General features: G+C 42.1%; 1 protein-coding gene across 5 annotated transcripts in view; it reads right to left on the bottom strand.

Moving 5' to 3' along the window:
• The window catches only part of KATNAL1 (katanin catalytic subunit A1 like 1), a 57,729-nt gene extending 45,402 nt beyond the window's left edge, over window positions 1-12,327 (bottom strand). The window contains exons 1-2 of one of the 5 annotated variants that reach the window (XM_043891939.1): window positions 12,269-12,327; window positions 12,131-12,201 (exon numbers count right to left, since the gene is read on the bottom strand). The gene's annotated coding sequence lies outside the window, so the exon portion shown is untranslated. Of the gene's footprint in view, window positions 1-11,479; window positions 11,500-11,567; window positions 11,711-11,742; window positions 11,907-12,130; window positions 12,202-12,268 lie in introns of those variants that run through there. The other 4 variants (XM_043891941.1, XM_043891938.1, XM_043891940.1 and 1 more) reach the window with 4 other exon arrangements.
• Between the last annotated feature and the right edge of the window lie 4,664 nt (window positions 12,328-16,991).

The raw sequence follows: 16,991 nt of genomic DNA, 5'->3' as shown, positions 1-16,991 counted from the left end.
CCAAAAGGCTAATAGTCTGAAACAAGTTTATTCTCTCCAGACACATTTCTTTGGCTGCTACAGTCAAATAAGATTTACTTAAGTCACCATCAGCAAATGATTCCTTCTTTGGCCAACTAATGAGACACTCAAGAAACTTACTCCGGGTGCAGCCTGATTTTTGTTTTTTAATTTCGTGAGGAAATTCTGCTTGAAAAGATACTCCTTTTTAAGTTTTCTAGCCACTGCTTTCCTGTGAATTAGGAATACCACGATGAGTGATTCGTCTGGTAATATCAGTATAAACTGTATTTCTTCAGCACACCTGTAGAGTCATTGCATAATAATCACAATGCTTTGTCATCCTGTTCAATATTCCTCACTTCACTGTGCTTTAAAAGTATAAATACTTCAAATCCATTTTTCTTATCTTTTCTGTTTTTAACATGACGGGAATCCGCTGATAATAAAGTAAAATGTCAGAGTACAGGGATATGGAGGGCACACGAGACACTGTGACGATAGTGAAAGCAAGCAGCAGTTTAAAGCACTGAAACACCACCAAGTCGCTACTGGCACTACTCAACTTTGTACAAAAGCATCCACAGACAATATGAAAACAAATGAAGAAAAAAAAAGAAAACAAATGAGTGTGGTTGTGTTCCAATAAACCTTTATTTATAGACACTGATAACTGAATTTCATTTATTTTCACATATCACAAAACGTTATTCCTCGTTTGACTTAACTGTTAAAAAAAAAATGAAAAAACATCCTTAGTTCATGTGTGTGTGGGTGTTAGTCTCTCAGTATGGTCCGACTCTTTGTGACCCCATGGACCATAGCCCACTGGGCTCCTTTGTCCATGGAATCCTCCAGGCAAGAATACTGAAGTGGGTTGCCATTCCCTTCTCCAGTGGATCTTCCTGACCCAGGGATCAAACCTGGGTCTCCTGCTCTGCAGGCAGATTCTTTACCATCTGAGCCACCAGCTGTTCAAAAACAAGTTGCAGGCTAGATTTGGTCCCCAGATTGTAGTTTGCAAACTCCTGCTTTCAGCTTGTCTTAAGAATCTAGGAAAATAAAGGCACATTAAATCCAAAAGAAGCATGTATATTATCTACGGTGAAACAGATCACCGGCCCAGGTGGGATGCATGAGACAGGTGCTCAGGCCAGGTGCACTGGGAGGACCCAGGGGAATCGGGTGGGGGGTGAGGTGGGAGTGGGGATCGGGATGGGGAATACATGTAACTCCATGGCTGATTCATGTCAATGTATGACAAAACCCACTGCAATGTTGCGAAGTAATTAGCCTCCAACTAATAAAAATAATTCCAAAAAATAAATAAATAAAATAAATAAATAAATAAATCCAAAAGAAGTAGAAGGAAGAACATAACACAGTTGAAAGCAAAAATCAATAAAATAGAAACAAGAAAAAAAATTTCAATGTAGTAAAAAGTTGGTTCTTTGAAGAGATCATTAAAAATGATTAAACCTTTAGTTATACTAATCAAGAAAAGGAGAGAGAAAACACAAATTACCAAAATCAGGAATGAAGGAGGGGCCATCACTACAAACTGTAAAGATAAAGTCACAACATACCAAAGCTATTTCTGAAGAAATAATTAATCTGAATAGTCCTATGTCAATCAATGAAATTCAATTTGTAGTTTAAAATCTTCCCACCAAAGAAAAACAAAAAACAAAACCAACACTCCAAATCCAAAAGACTTCATGAGTGAATTCTTCCAAGTATTTAAGGAAAAAAAAACAATTTCCAAACAAACTCTCAGAAAAAGAAACAGGTGGAAAACTTCCAACTCATATTTTAAGACCAATGTTAGCCTGATACCAAAACCAGACATTATAAGAAAAGAAACTTACCTACCAGTATCCCTCAGGAACATAGATACAAAAATATTTAAATTTTAGCTAATCAAATCCAGTACATAAAAAGGATAATGCATTATGACCAAGTGGAGTTTACATAAAAAATTCAAGGTGGTATCTATTTAAAAAACTAATTTTAAGAGACTAGAAATAAAACATGATCATCTGAACAGATGCAGAAAAAGTAGTGGACAAAGCTCAATACCATTCATGATAAGAACCCTTAGCAAACTGAGAATAGAAATTCCTCAATCTAGCAAAGAGCAGCTATCATCAGATTAACTGTGAAAAAACTGAATGCTGCGGCTGCTAAGTCGCTTCAGCCGTGTCCGACTCTGTGTGACCCCATAGACGGCAGCCCACCAGGCTCCACCATCTCTGGGATTCTCCAGGCAAGAACACTGGAGTGGGTTGCCATTTCCTTCTCCTATGCATGAAAGTGAAAGTGAAGCTGCTCAGTGGTGTCTGACTCTTAGCGACCCCATGGACTGCAGCCTACCAGGCTCCTCCCATGGGATTTTCCAGGCAAGAGTACTGGGGTGGGTTGCCAATGCCTTCTCCAGAAAAAACTGAATACTCTCTCCCAAAATCAAGAAAAAATACGCAAGGCCAGTGAATCTCCTCTCAACCCTTCTATTCAAAATGAGAACTATAGGTTCTAACCAGTGCAACTAGCCAAGAAAAAAATAAAAGGGATACATATTAGAAAAGCAGAAGGAAAATTGCTCTTATTCACATACGATGTTAATTGTTAATGGAGAAAATCCTAGGGAATCTACAATAATTACTAGAACTAGTAAGTGAGTTTTGTAAGGTGCAGGATACACAGTTAATATTAAAAAATCAATCATATTTCTATTAACAATAAAAAAATTGAAAACTAAAGTCAAAACAGTAAAATCACTCAAAAATACTAAATACTCCAGGGAGAAAAGCAACAATATATGTAAGATCTGGGCACTGAGAAATTAAAGATGACCTAAGTTAATAGATATACATACATGTGTGTATGTGCACATGCATTTACAAATTGAAACCCTCAAGGTCAATTCTCTTGAAAGTGATCCACAGACTCAACGAAATCCCAATCAAGATCCCAGCAGCCTTTCTTATAAAAACTGACAAGTTGATTCAACACTTAGATGGAAATACAAAGGACATAGAACAGCCAAAACAGTTTCAAAAATTACAATAAAGTAGGACAACTTATACTGATTCCAAGATTTATTGTAAAATTAACAGGAATCAAGACGGCATGGGACTGGCATAAAGCTAGACACAGACCAATGGAACAAATCAGAGTACAGAAAGATCGAAACGTATATGGCCAATTAATTTTTGACAAAGTTGTCAAGGCAAATCAATGAAAAAAAAAAATATATATATATATATTTTTTTCCAAAAAGGGTGTTGAAACAGCTGCTGCTGCTGCTAAGTCACTTCAGTCGTGTCCGACTCTGTGCAACCCCATAGACAGCAGCCCCCCTGGCTCCCCCGTCCCTGGGATTCTCCAGGCAAGAACACTGGAATGGGTTGCCATTTCCTTCTCCAATGCATGAGTGAAGTCGCTCAGTTGTGTCCGACCCTTAGCGACCCCATGGACTGCAGCCTACCAGGCTCCTCTGTCCATGGGATTTTCCAGGCAAGAGTACCGGAGTGGGTTGCCATTGCCTTCTCCATTGAAACAGCTAGATATCCATATTAGGGAAAAAAAAAATTCTGAATCTCAAGTCTTACCTCACAACATATACAAAATTTAACTCAAATTGAATGACTCAAATATAAGAGTTCAAACTACAAAACTTGCAACTTAAGATTGTGGGGGTGTTTTGTACTGGTCCCCCAAACCCCAGTTTCTACAAAGCAACGTGTAATGGGCCATGTGGTAACAGCAAATGCAGCAGACTACATTACCCAAGAATCCTAAATTTAGGGAACCCAAATCTATCATACTGAATACCATGCATGCCTACCCTTTGTTCCAGATGAAGATACTTTCTTTCTTTCAAGGTTGTAAGCAAGCCTAACCTTTTCTCTGGACACTCTATCTACCTCCCAAGGCTGTTCAATTTGGTATTTCAATTACCTAGGGTAGTCTTTGTCTTTTCTATATTGAATCTTTTTTTTTTTTTTTTTGGTCTATCACATGTCTTTCTTCCTTTCTTGGTTTACTCTCTTGTTGTTCAGTCATTAAGTCGTGTCTGACTCTTAGCGATCCCACAGACTGCAGCAGGGCTTCCCTGGTGGCTCAGATGGTAAAGCGTCTGCCTGCAGTGCGGGAGACCCGGGTTCGATTCCTGGGTTCAGAAGATCCCCTGGAGAAGGAAATGGCCACCCAGTCCAGTACTCTTGCCTGGAAAATTCCATGGACTGAGGAGCCTGGTAGGCTACAGTCAATGGGGTTGCAAAGAGTCGGACATGACTGAGCAACTTCACTTTCAGACTGCAGCACGCCAGCCTCCCCTGTCCTTCACCATCTCGTAGAGTTTGCTCAAACTCATGTCCATTGAGTCAGTGATGCTACCTAACCAACTCATCCTCTGCTCCCTCCTTCTTCCTTTGCCTTCAATCTTCCTCAGCATCACAGTCTTTTCCAATGAGTCAGCTCTTTGCATCAGGTGGCCAAAGTACTGGAGCTTTAGCTTCAGTTCTTCCAATGAATAATCAGGGTCGATTTCCTTGAGGATTGACTGGTTTTATCTCCTCACTGTCCAAAGGACTCTCAAGAGTCTTCTCCAGCATCACAATTCAAAAGCATCAATTCTTCAGCACTCGGGCTTTTTTATGGCCCAACTCTCACATCTCTACATGACTACTGGAAAAACCATAGCTTTGACTATATGAACCTTTGTCAGCAAAGTGATGTCTCTGCTTTTTCATATGCTGTCTAGGTTTATCAGAGCTTTCCTTCCAAAGAGCAAGTGTCTCCTTTATATAATACATTTTCCATAAATGGGGAGTAAAATAAAATTTTGAGACTATGCATGTCTTAAAACACCTTTATTAAACTATCTTCATACTTCAGTGATAGTCTGGCTGATTACTGAATTTTCATTTGCAAATAATTTCCTTTAAAAATGTAAAAGCATTGCTCTATTACCTTCTAAGTTTCAAGATTAAGTTGAGGCAACTAAAGTCATTCAAATTTCTGATTGCTTATATATGTCTTTTTCCCTTTCTGCAAACTTATAGGATCTTCTCTTTGACACAAGTTTCCTAAAACTGTTGATGAAATGCTTTGACATGGGTCTATATGTGATTCTTTCAAACTAGAAACTAGTGTCTTTCAATTTTAGGAAAACTTCTGAATTAGTTCGTTGATGATTTCTTTTCATTTTTCTCTCTTCTGAACACCTTTTATTTAGCTATTGGACTTTCTAGGTTAGCCCTCTAATTTACTTATCTTCTCTCTTTGCTCTTTTGCTCAACTTTGTTCTAGATTTTCTCAACTTTGTGTTCTAGCTCCTCTCTATGAAATATTTTTCTCCTTTTGCACTTTATTATTGAAGTATATGACACACAGAGTAAACATATCTTCAGTGAATTTTAAAACAGATTACACCCAGGTAACACCCACATTAAGATATGGAACATTTTCTTACCCCACTGAAGCCATGACTCCTCAGTTAGTACTTGCCCTCCAGGGCAGCCACTATTCTCACTTCCGTTGCCATAGAATGCTGCATGCTTTTTTTTTTAATCAGCTTTACTGAAGTATACTTTTTACACCATGAAATTCACACATTTTAAGAATAAAATTTTATTTCTTTTGAAAAATGTGTACAACTGCATGCATTCTTCCATTCATTAATCACCACAGAGTTGTCTTTTCTGGAATGTGACATAAATAGAATCATATAGCATATATTCTGGTGTTTGACTTCTTTCATTTAGAATAATGCTTCTGAGATTCAACCATATTGTTGTATGTATCGGTAATTTGATGCTTTTATTGCTGAGTAGCACCTCATTATGTGAATATACTAAAATGCATTTATTCATTCACCAGTTCTCCATAAGGCACTTCACAGAAACAACCAAAAGTACAGGATACATCCTTGACCAAGACTTCACAGTATTTGCACTGAGGTCATATCTAAAATTTCAAGGTACAAAAATTACAATCTATTATAAGAGTGAGGCAAATGCTACAACATACAGCAGAATTATTGCTATTATCAAAAGCACTTGATAATCTAATAGTCACTACAAAATAAGTATACCTAAAAACATAGGAGCAAGCCATTTAAAAATGAATAGACAGGTCTGAAAAAGAATCAACAACAACTTTTAGCATTAAAATGAAATGTTCACTGAAATGAAAAACTCAGTGCACTGAGGAAATAGCAGATCAGGCACAGATGAAAGGAGGATCAAGAAACCAGACTACAGGGCTACAGAACTTGCCCAGAATGCAGCATATAAACACAGAACAAGTAAACAAAGATAAGAAGTGCAGAGAGTACAAAGACATGGCCCAATATATGTCTATTACGAATTCTAGGAGAAAAAAAAGAAGACAGCAATATTCAATACATAATGGCTAAAACTTTTTCAAAATCTATACAAGACAGTAACTCTGTTTCAAAATAAATAAAAACAAGTCCACATCTAGGACAATGTAGTAAAACTACAAAACCTAAAACCAATAGAGAGAAATGATATATTATCAACAAAGGAAAAATAATATATTGACAGCTAACTTTCCAAAAGGAATACTGGAAGCCTGGAGGCAGCAGAATAATGTCTCTCATGTGCTACTAGTTGGAGGCTGCCAATCTAGACTTGTATACCAAGCTAAACTATTCAAGTGTGAAGGCACTATTAAAATTTCAGGCAGAAAAGCCTGGGTATGAATCCAGGCACCACAAATTTTTAGTTGTGATCTCAAGCAAATCATGTAACTTGTCTCAGTCTCTACATAGTTCTACATCTATAAAATAGGGAAAATAATATTTATCATCACAAGGTTATCGCAAAAATTAAATGTGAAATACATTAGCATCATTCCAAGCACGTAACACTGACCCAATGTAAGCTATTATTTTCACTCCACACTCAATATTAATGCATAAGTTTGAAGCCGCTTTCAACTAACCCAGTTTTCATTGTAATTCCTAGAAGCTCTACCACAACTTTAATTACTTTTAACCATAACTTCTGTGAATAGAGGTTTTAAAAGGTTTAACCATTTAAACTCTTTGAAACGTAAGAGGATTTTTTAAAAAATCTCCTTGAATTTAAATTAGAAGAGTTTCTAGGACTTTTAAATGGTCAGGTTACATCTGAGGGAGGCATAGATATTTTAACAATGCCACATACTTGACAAGTTATTTTGAGCATTATTATGTATTCAAAAATGAATCAGCATCTTCTTACAATATTTGCAATTGAACTGACCCAGTAATGTTGCCCTATATACAACAGTCCAAGTAATATCTTCAAGGAGAGTTTTAGTCTCAGAAGAAAAAGAAGAGCTCAGTTCAAGTTCATGCTCAGACTAAGAAGAAAAAATGCTGCCTCATATGGTTCTACATAATTATGACTTGTCTCCTTCATGACTCAGATCTAAACCTAACAAATTCCTGGTTCCAACCTATCTCTTCAGCAGCATCTCCAACCACACCCTTCTCTTCTTTAAATCTACCATCAACCCACAAAACAAATGCATGCACACAAAGCTTTTTCCCCAGCATAACTGGATTTCTCTCTTATACCACGACTAAGACACACATTTGGGAAAACTAAAATGTGAAGTCATGTGGGCCTTAGGAAGCATCACTACAAACAAAGCTAGTGGAGGTGATGGAATTCCGATTGAGCTATTTCAAATCATAAAAGATGATGCTGTGAAAGTGCTGCACTCAATATGCCGGCAAATTTGAAAAACTCAGAAATGGCCATGGGACTAGAAAAGGTCAGTTTTCATTCCAACCCCAAAGAATGGCAATGCCAAAGAATGATCAAACTACCACACAATTGCAGTCATCTCACACACTAGCAAACGAATGCTCAAAATGCTCCAAGCCAGGCTTCAGCAATACGTGAATCGTGAACTTCCAGATGTTCAAGCAGGATTTAGAAAAGGCAGAGGAACCAGAGATCAAATTGCCAACATCAGCTGGATCATCATAAAAGCAAGAGAGTTCCACAAAAACATCTATTTCTGCTTTATTGACTATGCCAAAGCCTTTGACTGTGTGGATCACAAAAAACTGTGGAAAATTCTGAAAGAGATGGGAATACCAGACCACCTGACCTGCCTCTTGAGAAATCTGTGTGCAGGTCAGGAAGCAACAGTTAGAACTTGACATGGTACAACAGACTGGTCCCAAAAAGGAAAAGGAATACATCAAGGCTGTATATTGTCACCCTGCTTATTTAACTCATATGCAGAGTACATCATGAGAAATGCTGGGCTGGATGAAGCACAAGCTGGAATCAGGATTGCTGGGAGAAAATTCATTACCTCAGATTTGCAGATGACACCACCCTTATGGCAGAAAGTGAAGAAGAACTAAAGAGCCTCTTGATGAAAGTGAAAGAGGAGAGTGAAAAAGTTGGCTTAAAGCTCAACATTCAGAAAACTAAGATCATGGTATCTGGTCCCATCACTTCATGGGAAATAGATGGGAAAACAGTGGCTGACTTTATTTTTTCAGGTTCCAAAATCATTGCAGATGGTGACTGTAGCCATGAAATTAAAAGACGCTTACTCCTTGGAAGGAAAGTTATGACCAACCTAGACAGCATATTAAAAAGCAGAGACATTACTTTGCCAACAAAGGTCCGTCTGGTCAAGGCTATGGTTTTTCCAGTAGTCATGTATGGATGTGAGAGTTAGACTATAAAGAAAGCTGAAGGCCAAAGAATTGATGCTTTTGAACTGTGGTGTTGGAGAAGACTCCTGAGAGTCCCTTGGACTGCAAGGAGCCCCAGCCAGTCCATCCTAAAGGAGATCAGTCCTGGGTGTTCACTGGAAGGACTGATGTTGAAGCTGAAACTCCAATACTTTGGCCACCTGATGAAAAGAACTGACTCATTTGAAAAGACCCTGATGCTGGGAAAGATTGAAGGCAGGAGGACAAGGGGACGACAGAGGATGAGATGGTTGGATGGCATCACCAACTCAATGGACATGAGTTTGAGTAAACTCCAGGAGTTGGTGATGGACAGGGAGGCCTGGTGTGCTGCAGTCCATGGGGTCACAAAGAGTCAGACACGACTGAGTGACTGGACTGAACTGAAAAACCAGCTTGTTCTCAGAACCCAAAATTGCTTCAGAGGTCACTATAATTTTTATATTAACTTTTAAGTTAATTCTTTTGTCTTCACAGTAATGGTTTTTAAGTAGGAAAGCAAATATTTTCAAACAAATTTTTAATGTGAGTGAAAGTTGCTCAGTCGTGTCCAACTCTTTGCAACCCCATGGACTATACAGTCCATAGAATTCTCCAGGTCAGAATACTGGACTGGGTAGCCATTCCCTTCCCCAGAGGATCTTCCAACCCCAGGTCTTCCGCACTGCAGGTGGATTCTTTACCAGCTGAGACACCAGGGAAGCCCAAGAATACTGGAGTGGGTAGCCTATCCCTTTTCCAGTGGATCTTCCCCACCCAGGAGTCAAACCAGGGTCTCTTGCATTGTGAGCAGATTCTTTACCAGCTGAGCTATCAGGGAATCTATCTAGTTCAGTTATAATATTTACATGTGAGGTTTAAGAAAAAAGTTCTACTTTAAACTATGTTTATCTTTCTAAAATACAAACCTGTTAAGGCCACTGCATGTGTGCTCAGTAGCTAAGTTATGTTACACTCTTTGCAACCCCACGGACTGTAGCCCACCAGGCTCCTCTGTCCGTGGGATTTCCCAAGCAAGAATACAGGAGTGGATTGCCATTTTCCTCCTTCAGGGAATCTTCCTGACCCAGGGATCGAACTTGAGTCTCCTGCATCGCAGGCGGGTTCTTAACCACTGAGCCACCTGCGAAGCCCAATAAGGCCACTACTCCACTGGAAATTTTTCAATGGTGACCCCATGTTGAAGAAAAATTCTAAATTCTTTATCATGGTACCAAGTACTCTGATATCTGGTCTCTCCACTACATTGCAAGGATTCTGGGTTTCAGTCATCAGAACAGTCAAGGATGCCCCAAACACAAAACACTCAAATCTCTCCTTTGCTTTTGTTATGCCATTTGCCTAGAAAGGCTTTCCTCAGCCTCACTCCAATAAAAGCTTAATAAACTTTCCTAGCACAAGTCAAATGTCACATCATTCTGGAGATTTCTCTTAATCTCCTTAGAGTCACAATCCTCCCCAAGGGTACAAAGGATGCCATCAATGGTTGAGATCATTTAGATGAGTTAGACCCACTTGGGTTGAAATCCCAGGTTCACACCTTACTCAGCTATGACCTTATTCAGCTATGGGCAAGGTCTCTGAGGCTGTTTCCTCATCTCTAAATAACAGGAGCTACTTCATAGGATTGTTGTGAGGATAAAATAAGGGGCTGCATGCAAAATATGCCTCCCAGAGAGTAAGTATTCAATACATGTTATTGTGATACAATATCACTATAACATATTCCCACTCTGGGCTCGCAATAACTTGCACCCGTCTCTCTACACTATTATGATGACATGACTGTGTGCCCATGCAGGACACAGATTACCTTCTATCAGCTCTTAATTCCCACCACCTGGCATATTGCCTTGTGCAATATGATATGTGATAATAGATCCTTAACAAATCCTGAATGAATGAATGAATGAATCCTAAATGAATAAATATTTCAAATTCCTTACGTATAAGGCCTCGATTTTATCCCCAGTGGTCTTATTAAAGTTACTTTTTATCTCCTCCTACAAAACTGCTTCTTTAAATCAAGTTTACAGTGACCAAAGAGAAAATGAATCTTAGAGTGAGAGAAAATTAATTTCATAGTGACCTTAAGTTGTCTTCTTGTTTAGAAACACACACACACAAAATAAGCCCATACTGCACCAATAATTTTCCAACACACCATTGTAAAATACCAGATTTCTAGGATAGTTATCTATCTATTGAAAAATTTTAAAAGGGTGGATCAGGGAGGTTTTCTAAATCTGTATCAGCTTCCTTACCTCCAGGGCCTGGGCAAACTTTAGGGACTAAAATGTATTGCAGAGCATTAAAAAAGAAAGAACAGGGGACTTCTCATTCTGAAAAATGGTCCTAAGAAATTTCGAAAAACATTGTAATAATAGAAGAAAATAATTATTACTACCCACTGCTAAAAATTTAGTTTAAAAACACAATCCTGTACTTAAAAAAAAATTTAGTAATTCAAAGTTGAAATAATCATAAAATGGCATAAAAATATGTGTAGGTAGTGTTCAGGCTAGTAGGCGGAGGTAAAGGAGTGCTCACTTTGTAATCTTGGCCCTCAATAAATAAAATGCAAAACGGAAAAAATATCAGATACTACTACACAACAGCATGGTACCTTTTATCTACTTCCACACTTAACCTTTAAACATTAATGCCCTTTGAATAATTATTAACCAATGGGTTTAATTAATGCAAACACCTCTGAACTACTTCAGAATAAATCTGATCAAGTACCTAGCAATAAAGGAGGAAATCAGGGAAAGGAGAAAAATCGGTTAAAATATAGTTTTTCGGTCGCCCATCAAAAGTGTGCCATACATACGGTTCTGCACCAAGAGGCAGCAACTAGGGAGGGTGAGAGGCGCCGAAGGCCCGAGGCCCCGCAGCCCCGGAGGCGACTCCTCCCCGACTCTATGTGGGGCGGTGGCCGGGTCGGGGTGGAGACAGCGCTGCAGCCGGGGCGGGACAAATAGCAGGGCGGAACGCCCAAGTCTCACCTCCACTTCCCCTTTAGCTCTCAGAACCCCATTCAGCGACCACCCCAGAATCCCCTCACCAGAGAGAGAGACTCTCCCTGTCTCCCCCGGCCGGCTCAAAGTTTATCAGTCTTGCCCAGCTGTCGGGGCCGCCGGGCTTTGTAGTTCGCCCGTCCGGGCAGAGCCACCAAGGCCGCAGGCCCGAGGCGCCGCTGAACTACAATTCCCATAATGCCCCGCGCGCCCACCGCTCGCGGTCTCTCTCTCACCCCCTCTCGCGCAGCACGCAGTCTCCCCCGCCGCGCATGGCCCCAGCGTCTCCGGCAGCGGGAGCTGGGGTGTGGCTGTCCACCCAAGCACCCCACCACCGGCTCTCTCGCTGGCCCCCGCCCCACCTCGGATTCATTACCTAGGTGGCGCAGGTCGGCCGACCGTTTTTGCCGCGGTCCAGGCGGGGTTGGGGTGGGATACAGGCCGCCGCCGCCGCCGCGGAGTCCGTTAGTTCCCTACGTGCGTGAAGAGGCGGCGGCGGCGGCGGTGGCCGCCGGTTGCCATGACAGCCGTGGGCCGCGCGGTGGGGCTGGGGGGTAGCGCGAGGGTTCGGAGTCGGCTCGGGGAGGAGCCTGGGCAGCGGCCGGGGCTGCGGGAACAGGGAGGCGCGAGGGTGTGCCGGAGAGCGGAGGGAGACGGCGACACTGAGGCGGACGGCTGACGAGCTGAGCTCCGGGGCCGCCGATGAGTCCTGCGCTGCAGCGTCCAACCCCCGTGCCAGGACGCGAGTCCGCTCTCTCCTGAGAGAGAGATGCGACTGGCGTCAGAGGAAGGAGCGGCGCCGGCTCTGGAAAGGTCGCGGGTCCAGCCCCTCCCTCGCCGCCCATCCTGGCAGCCTCCTCTGGCCCGGCCGTCTGGCGTGTTTGGAACCTAAAAGCCACCTCATTGGGGCTTCTTCACCAGTAAAAACCAAATCTGCAGCCTTTCACACCTCCTTTCTGCCATTTTCTGAGTGGGATAAAGCGAATCATTTACTAAAACGTAATGCACACGGCCTTTACAATTATTCAGAAGGCTTGAGAATGTGTTAAGTGGCGTTGATTTCAATTGACAGTTGGTCTCTAATAACCCTTGAATAATCGGTGTGGGGGAGAAGGAAATGACAACCCACTCCAGTGTTCTTGCCTGGAGATTCCCAGGGACAGAGGAGCCTGGTGGGCTGCCATCTATGGGGTAGCACAGAGTCGGACACGACTGAGCGACTTAGCAGCAGTAACAGCAATCGGTGTGGACTGGTCGTGACCCACCTCAGAGATGCTGTGAGGTTAAGAGCAACAACTTCTAAAACACTGATAACCAGGGGCAGGTGAATCACACTGATGCTCAACGTTTTCGTATGCAAAATGGAGGTAATAACTGCTTCACAGGACTTGTGAGAAATAAAAGCTTTGATACTAATGAGGCACCCTAAAATGCTGGGATTTAAACATAATTTTTAAGTATTAGTTCTTTGATACGTGGTGATCAGAGCCAGAAGGGTGGGAGCCTGGAGGAGAGGGTGTAGTTTGCCTGAAGAGAGAATTTTTCTGTGATGGAAAAGTTCTGTATCTTACTTAGGATTTGGGTTAGGAGGCTTCTCTGGTAGCTCAGCTGGTAAAGAATCCACCTGCAATGCAGGTGACCCTGGTTAGATTCCTGGGTCGGGAAGATACCCTGGAGAGAAGAAGGGTCACCCACTCCAGTATTCTAGCCTGGAGAATCCCCATGGACAGAGGAGCCTGGTGGGCTACAGTCCATGGGGTCCCTAAGAATCCCACACTACTGAGCAACTTTCACTTTAGGAGGGTATATGCATTTGTCAAAACCCATGAAATGCTACCTGTAGATCTGTATGTTTCACTGTAAGTAAATTTACCTCAAAAAGGAACATTAAAAATGTTAGCGATTGTTATTAGAGCTGTTGTTGTTAAGTCTTTTTAAGTCGTGTCTGACTCTTTATGACCCCATGGACTACAGCACCCCAGCCTCCTCTGTCCACCATCTCCCAGAGTTTCCTCGAATTTATGTCCTTTGAGTTGGTGATGCCATCCAGCCATCTCATCCTCTGTCGCCTTCTTCTCTTGCCCTCAATCCCAGCATCAGGATATTTTCCAGTGGGTCAGCTCTTCCTATCAGGTGGCCAAAGTATTGGAGCTTCAGCATCAGTCCTTCCAGTGAGCTGTAGATGCTAATAAAGACCATATACATATTCTAGCTCCAGTTTCCAGAAATGTAGATGAGGAAAATGAGGCCTACAGATTGAAGTAAATGGAGGAAGAAGTAGGTATTACTGGCCCTGTTGTTTTCTAGTAATAAATGTCTCTCCAGAAATCATGATTAAAAATAGCAAGCTGCCATGTATGTCATCCAGTTTTCAGCTGGGGTCACCTTGTCCACAGGGGTTTTGTGGAAATTGACTCAAGTCCCTTTTCCAACTCCTGCAGAAGGCCAGGGTTCTCTCCAAGGTCACATGTTCCCTGGGGGCTTACAGTTTCAGGGTCAATTCTGGTTCCAAGCTCTAGTTTTCTCTGAACAGTTAGACTCCCTCACATCTCTCCTGCTGCCACACGATGTGGAAAGCAGACTCTTTGGTTGTTTGTATAGCAGAGTCTTCTGAAGGTTTGGAGCAACTGAAGTGTTTTAAATGAAGGATATACTCTCCTTACTTAGTACTCTTACTTATCTTTGTCTCCGAGTCTATACTTAGAGCCACCTTCCATTCCTAAACTGTTTATCAAAGTATGTTCCTATACCAAGAAAATACATTGCCAAGAGAAACTGTAGTGCCAGCTATTAAAATAATAGTCTTCACCCCAGAATATATCTGCATATTCTATTTGATTCAGCCCACAGTATAGTTACTCAGTAAGTATTAAGCAGCTTATGCACATGACGTGTTTAGGCTATCGACAGAGTGGTAGCCTGTAAAACTATTTAGTATAAAACTAGTTTTATGAAAACTATTTAGTATAAGTGAGAAAGGGGTTGCCAGTAGCTGAATCTGATGTCTAGGAGGGAAAAAAGAAACCAAAGTCTATAAGATCACAGCTTCTATTGTGCAGAAGAAATGACAGCATTCAAACGAGAAAAATCCAGAACAAAACCTGATTGTGTAACGAGCACAGAAGCAACACCCAGACCTGTCACCTCTAGCAATTTGGTCACAACTGTGCATATACAATAAGGCTATAAATAGACTCTCCTTTTCTCCTGGGGAAGCTGATACTGCTCGGTGCCCAGCTGAACACATGTTTAGTTGGGGTGACAGGTTCACCTAATCCATCGATCCCTCATCTGATTTCCCTCGTTCGCAGTTACTCGCAATTGCAAGGCAGCTGGCTGGGGTCTCAGTGCAGCCCACAACCATGAACAGGCCTCCAAACACAAGGTCCCATGTGTAACTCCTCCTTGTTTTCTTGAGTCAGGATCCCAGAGCCTCTGCTCATAAGGACAGGCCCCTTGAGGAGAGTGGATGACAGCAGCAAAAGGGAACAGCTGCTTTGCAGGAAGCTGAAGGAGAGCAGTTACACACGAGAAGACCACGAGCCACTGAAGCACAGCCTTAAAAAAACCTAACTTGCTCTGGACGGCTGGGAAACCATGCGGACTGGGTGTTTTCTCTCAGTACTTTCTACCAGTTCAAGTGATAGTTAAACACACCAAGCAAATTCAAATGATTGATCCACTGAGATAGACAATGTGGTCAAGAGCCATTACCCTCATCAAAGAGACTTCATGAGAATTCCCTGGCGGTCCAGTGGTTAGGGCTTGGCGATTTCACTGTGGGGCCTGGGGTTCAGTCCATGGTCTGGGAACTAATATCTCACAAGCTGTGCAGCAGCGCCCCCCCCCCCCCCAAAAAAAAGAGAGAAACGACATGCTTCTAACACGAACCAGAGTTTTCCCTCAGTCCTCAGTTCCTTGGGCTCAGCAGCCTTTGACTTTGCAGGTTTCAGCACCACACCAGACATGCAGGGACTCGTCCTGTTGCTCCTGGTGTTCTCTTCACCTGGGATGCTCCCTTCCTTCCCTAAACTCTGCCTGTTCCATCAAAAATAACTCAGGCCTTGACAAGAAACCTTCCCAGATCATTCCCACTCACAATCCTATACTACCCACTATTACTCCTTTATGTCATCCACTTGACATCTAACCAGGCTGCCTAGTGGCTGATCAAGTATTGATTACTCATTGGCTTTTGTCTTTTCTCCTTATTAAATTTCAAGCTCCTCTGATGTGCATTTCTGGATATTCCCCAAAACACCTTTATAATATCTTTTGCATTAAAAGGACAGAATATTTTTGACTGGTGGGTCTTTAGCTTTTCTTCTTAGTGAAACCTCCTCTCTGATGGCCCAGCTCCTCAGCACCTCACCTTAAAGTTGCTGGCCCTTCACTGTTCTGATCTCCAGTCCCCAAGGCAATTATGATGTATGGGTTACTCCAGTGTTCCTTTTTAGTTTTTTAGGCCCTCCAACTTCTGTTCAACCAGTTCCCTATGTTAAATTCTCTCTGTTAAAATACTTAGTTTCTTTTTTTCCTGGCTGGTGGACCCTGACCAACACAGATGGTAAAGTAACATATTTCCTACTGTGAATGTCAGTGAGAAAGGGTCAAGAACACTGCCTTAGAGGAGTAGGGTTCTTAAATAAACATGTAGCTGCCCTGCGTGCCAAGGGGCCACTCCTGACAGGTAGAGGCGCTCTGTGTTTCAGGTCTGTGAAGAGCAAGGACCCAGCTCCCCAACAGCAGTCTCTGTGGGGCCCCTGGCCTCACCTGGCCCTGAGTCTCACTGCCCACGAGCCTGCAGTGTTCTCCCAGAGCTTGGTCCGAACCCCAAGCTTCATCTGGAATGTCACCTCCCTTTAGAATGTGGAAACTCAGCCTTTTCACTTGCTAATCTTCCTATTTCTGGTTGGCAAGTTGGGAGGAGGCGAAAAGTTAATGATGAGAAAAGCCAGGAAGTGGTATGAGTCCTCTAAAGTGAACTGGAATTTGACTAAGTGGAGGGAAAGGATTAAAAAGGTTTTCAGGGTGGCAATTTTGTCTCTCTGATGTTGCCTTTTCTTGAAGGGAATGGGAGGAGATAATAACCCAGAAAAGGAAGTGAGGCACCTTGTACCTCAGTTTCTGCCTTATCCACGCACCATGAGGCTTTGCTCTGTTTTCTTCATATACTTCTGCGTCAGTGCTTTCGTTAGAAGTGAGACTTTTTTGAAAGCCCAGAACCATTTTAGGCC

Source organism: Cervus elaphus, chromosome 30 (genome assembly GCF_910594005.1).
Source record: "Cervus elaphus chromosome 30, mCerEla1.1, whole genome shotgun sequence".
NCBI lineage: Eukaryota > Metazoa > Chordata > Mammalia > Artiodactyla > Cervidae > Cervus > Cervus elaphus.
This window is presented reverse-complemented; position numbering and strand designations above follow the sequence as displayed.